The sequence below is a fragment of the Hyaena hyaena genome, unplaced genomic scaffold (assembly GCF_003009895.1).
Source record: "Hyaena hyaena isolate Hyena2069 unplaced genomic scaffold, ASM300989v1 scaffold_292, whole genome shotgun sequence".
Taxonomy (NCBI): Eukaryota; Metazoa; Chordata; class Mammalia; order Carnivora; family Hyaenidae; genus Hyaena; species Hyaena hyaena.
The window spans coordinates 106,635-113,502 of NW_024080924.1; the positions used below are offsets into that span (position 1 = coordinate 106,635).

General features: G+C 41.6%; 1 long non-coding RNA gene across 1 annotated transcript; it reads right to left on the reverse strand.

Moving 5' to 3' along the window:
* Positions 1-1,441: 1,441 nt before the first annotated feature.
* On the reverse strand, positions 1,442-5,412 carry LOC120241891. Its single transcript, XR_005530976.1, has 3 exons — positions 4,615-5,412; positions 2,010-2,184; positions 1,442-1,555 (listed from the first exon to the last, which is right to left on the reverse strand). It is a non-coding gene; the product is annotated as an uncharacterized LOC120241891 (long non-coding RNA).
* Positions 5,413-6,868: the final 1,456 nt, after the last annotated feature.

The window sequence follows — 6,868 nt, forward strand, 5'->3', positions numbered from 1 at the left end:
ATCTCTCTGTCCCTCCCCCACTCACTCTCTGTCTCTGTCTCTTTAATATAAAAAATAGAAATAAAAAAATTTAAAAAGAAATACATTGGGTTGCTCACCACCTCTCTGGAGCATCTGAGGACCAGGTTCAAGCTCAAGGGCTGGGAGCAGGCCTCCCATTCTGTTGAAGAGCTGACACCATGAGGGCTTGCTGCTGGTGCTCTGCCCAGGACACTGCAGCTTGTACCAACCCCTCCAACGTTACCGACTTTTAGAAGTCTGTAAGTATAGTTGTTCCCATCCAATGCTAATGATGGAATTTGCATGCTCCCTTGTTCTTGTCATTGGTTTTTGACTCAAACACTAGGCGTGAGTAATCATGATCAACATGGCCCTTTTTTTTCATGCCCATGTCCTAGAGCAAGAAATTTGGTAAGGGAATATTTGCCATTTTCTCTTTGATAGCAGGAAGAGAACTCTACTTCATAAGGAAGGGGGTTCAGATCGGGTGGCCAGGAGAATGACAAATGACTCCAGTAGGTGACAGTTGTATTAGCAATTCTGGGAGGTTGTTGGGGGCAAATTGATCATCAAACTATAAGACAGAATGCTAAAGATAAATACGTAAGTGGGGCGCTTGGGTGGCTTAGTCGGTTAAGCCTCCGACTTTCGCTTAGGTCATGATCTCGCGGTTCGTGGGTTCGAGCCCCGCGTCGGGCTCTGTGCTGACTGCCAGCTCGGAGCCTGGAGCCTGCTTCAGTCTGTGACTCCCTCTCTCCGACCCTCCCCTGCTCATGCTGTCTCTCTCTCTCTCTCCTAGAAATAAATAAAAAATATTAAAAAAAAAAAAAAGATAAATACGTAAGATTAAGGCAGGAATTATTTTACCTAAAGTATAAAAGCAAGCACACTTGGGCTTAAAGAAAGTAAAATGATCTTGACTGATGAATAGAAAAATAAAATGTTATCAATATGTCCATACAATAGAGTATCTGGCAATAGGAAGAAGTGAAGTACTGGTGCATATCCCAGTATAGATGAACCTTGAAAACATTATGGTAAGTCACCAAAGAAGCCAGTCACAAAAGACCACATAAGGTTTGATTCCATTTATGGGAAATCTCCAGACTAGGCAAATCCACAGAGACAAAAAAAAAGTAGATTAGTGTTTGCCTTGGGCTTGGGGGGTAGGGAGGAAATAGACTACTAACAGGTACAGGTTTCCTTTCAGGATGGTGAAATGTTCTCATATCGATTGTGGCAAGGGTTGCACAACTGTGTGAGGATATACTAAAAACCATTGAAATGTCTAGTATAAGCAAGTGAATGGTATGGTACGTGAATTATATCTCAGTAAAGCTGTCATTAAAGAAAGAACATGAAACAGGAATAATTTAGGAAATAAGGCTGTCAATTAAGGGTAGGAAAGTCACCGAAAATGTAAGTCGTGGCTTACCTTACATGGTCTCTATTTACTTTTTGAAATCTAGTTCAAGGGATAACACTGAGACTCATTCTAGCCCCATCATCTGGAAATCTCTGTGAGGGAGGAAGGAGAGATGTCTCACGGTTCCTGCTGATGGAGAAATAGTAGGCTTGTCACTGGTAATGAATAGTTGGCTGGTATTGCCATTTATGAAACTGAACAATTAAGGAGTTAGAATTTGATTTAAACTCGTTAACTATAGCTGAATGTCAGGTTTTAGACCTTAAGGAAATTATACTGTGATTGAAAGAAATATGACACCATTATGATATTTTAATTGACTTATCTGGCTGGCTCTTCACTCATGTTTTGTATTTAAAATTTAAAAAAAAATTGTTTTCCAGAAACTCTATCCACTTTTCTACACTAGAGTTGTTGAAATGTCAGACAGTTGAGAACATGTAGGCACAATGTAGCTTTGTGGGAGAGGTGACCTTCTAGATCCCAAAGGGTTTCAAGGACTCATTTCTGTAGAGCAATTAAAATTGCATAGTCCTAGAAAAGGGCTTTAGAAGAAAAGGAGGAAAGGTTCTTAAATACATACCCAGATGCTAGGATGAGAATACATGCAGTAATCGTGACCTTGGCATTCTCGCTGTAAATTTCTGCACAGTTGCTGTCAGTTACATTCTCTATTCTGTGTACTTGTTTGCACATGACTTTCTTTTTGTATGTGAAAAATAACCGAAGTATAGTTCAAGGATCTTCAGCTTTGTAACCTGAAAGAATGAGTTGGTTTGTACTCTGGGAACACTTTTTGGGGGGAAGAACAATGACCAAGATGAAGAGAATAGTTTCTCTACAAATTGGAAATTTTAGTAACTTTGTACACTAGCTTGCAAGTTAACAATAGAAAAGACCTTTACTGGAGGAGTAAAAATAAACACTTTGAATTAATGTTGCATTTTCCAGAGGGAACTGTATTTCAGCACATGAATGAAACAGATTAAACACAGTAGCAAGATATTTGGGCCCCTCTAGCTTTTTCTATTTTGATATTCTATGTTTCCTGAATCAGTAATTGCTACCTGGGTGATGTGAACAGTCCAAGGAACTACATTTGAAAAGCCCCCTATCATATCATGGGAACCTCTCCACTGTGTTACCTGAGCGGGGCTGAGAAAAGAGGGCTGTTATTACCATTGTTACCCTCTCAGTGGCCATAAAATGTCTACTGAATGAAGTGTGGCCTCCTTATTTTGTTATCTGACAACTGCTGCCTGGTTCCCACCTACCTTTGCAGTGTATCACACATAGAGCTAATGCTTTCATCCAGTTGGCCTCTTCCCTGATTATCATCTGTTCCTGCCTCTGTCTTATAACATTGTAGCATTTCTTCTCTTTGCTGAGGATTCTCTACCCTTATTTCCCATCATGTCTCTTGGTCTAAATCATACTCTTCCATCCAGGACCACTTCAAATACTATTTTCTAAATGACATGAAGTCCCTCTTGTAAGCCCTCTAGAGCTTCAGAACTATAGCATTTTCTACTTCTTTTGGTGCTGTCCTGTTTCTGCCTTGTTTCATAGCCTTTTTTGTGTTACAGATTGAATTCTGTCCCCTCGAAAGATATATTCAAGTCTTAACAACCCCAATACTTGTGAATACGACTTTATTTTTAAATAAGGTCTTTGCATATATAATCAAGTTAAGATGAGATCCTACTGGATTAGAGTGGACCCTAATCCACTGACTGGCATCCTTTAAAGAAGAGGGAAATTTGGATAGAGACAAAGCAGAGAGCGAGAGAGGAGGAAGATGTTCATGTGACCACAGAGGGGAGATTGGAGCGATGCAGCTGTGAGGTGAGGGATACTAGGAACTGCCCGCAGCACCAGCAGCTAGAGAGAGAGGTCAGGAAGAATCCCCTCCTGGGGCCTCCAGAGCTAGTACAGCCCTGCAGCACTTCAATATTGAACTCTTAGCCTTGAGAACTGTGAGAGAATAAGTGTCTGGTTTTTTTTTTTTTTTTTTTAATGTTTGTTTATTTTTGAGAGAGAGACTGAGAGGCAGAGTGTGAGCCGGGGAGGGGCAGAGAGAGAGGGAGATACAGAATCTAAAGCAGGCTCCAGGCTCCGAGCTGTCAGCACAGAGCTCCACGCAGGGCTCGAATCTGGAGATCATGACCTGAGCTGAAGTCGGATGCTTAACTGACTGAGCCACCCAGGCACCCCAAATGTCTGTCGTTGTAAGCCACTCAGAGTGTGGGAGTTTGTTAAGGCAAGCCTAGGAAACTGATACAGTGAGTGTATCTAACCTATATTGCTGCTGCCTCCGCCGCCCCTGCCCATTATGCTGTAACTTGGTTAAAAGTTTGGGATGTACTTTGCTCGTTATTATCTCTTCAGCATTGACAGATTCATTCAGCTATGCTTTTTCTTTAGAAACAAGTTCCTATTTTTTGGGGCACTTGGGTGACTCGGTTGGGTGTCCAACTGTGGCTCAGGTCACGATCCCATGGCTGTGAGTTTGAGCCTCATGTCGGGCTCTGTGCTGAGAGGTCAGAGCCTGGAGCCTGCTTCAGATTCTGTCTCCATCTTTCTCTCTGCACCTCCCCCCTCGTGCTCTGTCTTTCTCTCAAAAAAATAAATAAGCATTAAAACAAGTTTAAAACAAATTCCTGTTTCTGAGATATAATTTGTATATGGTAAAATTTATCCTTTTGAGTCATACAGTTTTTAGAAATGTGTAGTCTGTGGCCACCACCGCAATACCAAGATACAGTACTTTTCCATCAACCCAGAAACATTCCTTGGAACCAATTGCAGTCCCCTCTCCCTTCTCACAGCCCCTGGCCACCACTGATTGGTGGGTTTTGCCATTTTCAGAATGTCCTATCAGTGGAATCTTATAGCATGTAGCCTTTTGTGTCTGGCTTCTTTCACAGTGCATAATGCATTTGAGATTCATCTATGCTCTTGTATCAGTATGCTCCCTTTTATTGCTCATCAAGCTAATTTTTATTGAGTGTTGTTATGCGCTATCTGTTGTGCAAATGCTCTGCAGACACAGTAATGAATAAGGTGGGCACTCTCTCTACCCTCTTGGGGTTTGTGGATCAGACAAGTACACAAAGAAGAATATCGTTAGTGCCATAATGGTGAAAGTGCCGTGTATCATAGGAGCAGAGGACGAATATTTAACTCACATTTGAAGGATCATGGAAGCTTCCCAGGGGATCTGCCGCTGAACTTGAGACCTGAGGATGAGTGATTAGGCTGCCGTCAGATGATGGGAGGGGTGAATGCACACTGGTACCAGCTCAGGAGAGTTGATTGTTAAAAACTCAGGAGATTGGCAAGCTGGTTGTTGAACCATTGACAGCTTGACATTGATCATAGTGGGAGTATTTACAGCACTGATATTGTTAAATACCTCAAATTGGGAAGTTGTTTTTCTTCTTTAGAGACTTTCCCTTCACACCACATTGGATGCACGAGCATTATAGCCAGGGGAGATTGTTAACTGTGAAATCAAGAAGGAGCTTGATGTTTCTGCAGAACTGAAATAAAATCAGTAGAGTTTAAGGGTACAGTGTTGAGGGGAGAACTGGCGGCTGGAGAATTAGGTGGCAGCAGATTGTATTGGGGGATGTAAGCCGTATTAATAAGCCATGATGTCATTTTCTTATTTTAATATCTGTGTCAGTTCTGGCTTGGTTTCAATCGATTGATTATTCTCACTAGGGAGTATTATCCTTTTCTTTGCATGCCAGGCAGTTTTTGATTGTACATCAGAAACTGCGAGTTTTACCTTGTTGAATGTTTCATATTTTTGTATTCCTGTAAATCTCGGGTAGTTTTGTTCTGGGATGCAGGTTAGTTTTACTTGGACATGGTTTCCTCATTTTGTTCATTTGTTTAAGATGGTTTGCGTGGCACCAGAGCAATGTTCAGTGTAGAGTTAATTATTCCCACTGTTGGAGCCAAGACCCTTTGAACTCTCTACTGGCTGCCACATGAATTATTAAGTTTGCTAGTCTGACTGGTGGGAACAAGCATGGTTCATTGGCCCTGTACTCAAACAGGTTCCTATAAATTCTGGGTCATTCTTTTCTTGGCCTTGAACAGTTCCACACATGTTTGCAGTGATCATACTCTGGTCAACACTTGAGGGAGACCGTCTCGAGGTCCTCAGAGTTCTCTCTCTCTCAAGCACCCTGCTCCCTGCAATTCTCTCCTGAAGACTCTATTTACCTGATTCCCCTGGATTCTTAGTTCCATGTTCTAATTTCAGGGAGTCTGCCTGACTCTGCCTAGTTCCCCCTAGATTTTTCTGTGTTTCAGGTGGAGGTTAAGTTGGGTCCCTGGTGTTTCTGCAGAACTGAAATAAAATCAGTATTAAATAAATCAGTAAAATCATTGATTTTATTATAGCGAAAAAGTAGCTAAATCAATCAATAAAATCATTGGCTGGACCTAATATCAGTGGAGGGCAATTAAAGAGATGTTTACATGGGGGCTGGTGGGATCAGATTTGCTTTTTGAAAACATCAATTTGAATGTAATATAGAAACAGATCGAGGGCGCCTGGGTGTCTCAGTCAGTTAAGTGTCAGACTTCGGCTCAGGTCATGAGCCAGGTGTTGGGCTTCATGTTGACAGCTTGGAGCCTGGAGACTACTTGGGATTCTGTGTCTCTCTCTCTGCCCCTCCCCTGCTCATGCTCTGTCTCTCTTGCTCTCAAAAATAAACAAACATTAAAAAAATTAAAGAAAAGAAACATTATTTTGCTTACCTGTTGGAATTGCTGGGGGCCTGAAAAAACAAACAAACAGCTTTAGAGTGAGGTAAACCAGCTACAGTGGTACTACAATAATTCAGTTAAGAGACAGTGGTAACTGGTGGCTCAGTCAGTTAAACATCTGCTTTGGCTCAGGCCCGGATCTTCCGGTTGGTGAGCTCTAGCCCTGCGTTGAGGTCTGTGCTGACAGCTCAGAGCCTGGAGCCTACTTCGGATTCTGTGTCTCCCTCTTGCTCTACCTCCCCCCTCTCTTGTGTTCTGTTTCTCTTTCTCTCTCTCAAAACTAAATATTTAAACAAATTTAAAAAAAGAGATAGTGGTGACTGAAGCCAGAGGATGGTCAATATGGATTAACAACAATGTAGTTATGTGAGAAGTATCTGTGAGGTAGAAAATGTGAACCAAACAGGAACAGTAACAATGGAAAATAAGTAGGTTAAGGTTCAGAAACAACAAATCTATTAAAACTCGGGTCTGATTAATAATATAAAAGATATTGCACACTACAGAGGCAGAGTAAGTATGAATTCAGAGAGAAAGCCCACCAGAGGTTGAATCCCAAAACCTGAGTATGGATAAGAAAGAACAGTGACATCAAGCCCTTGAGGAAAGTTAAAGAAGAAAAGATGCTTTTAGGAAAGGAAACTCCTCAGATCTTCG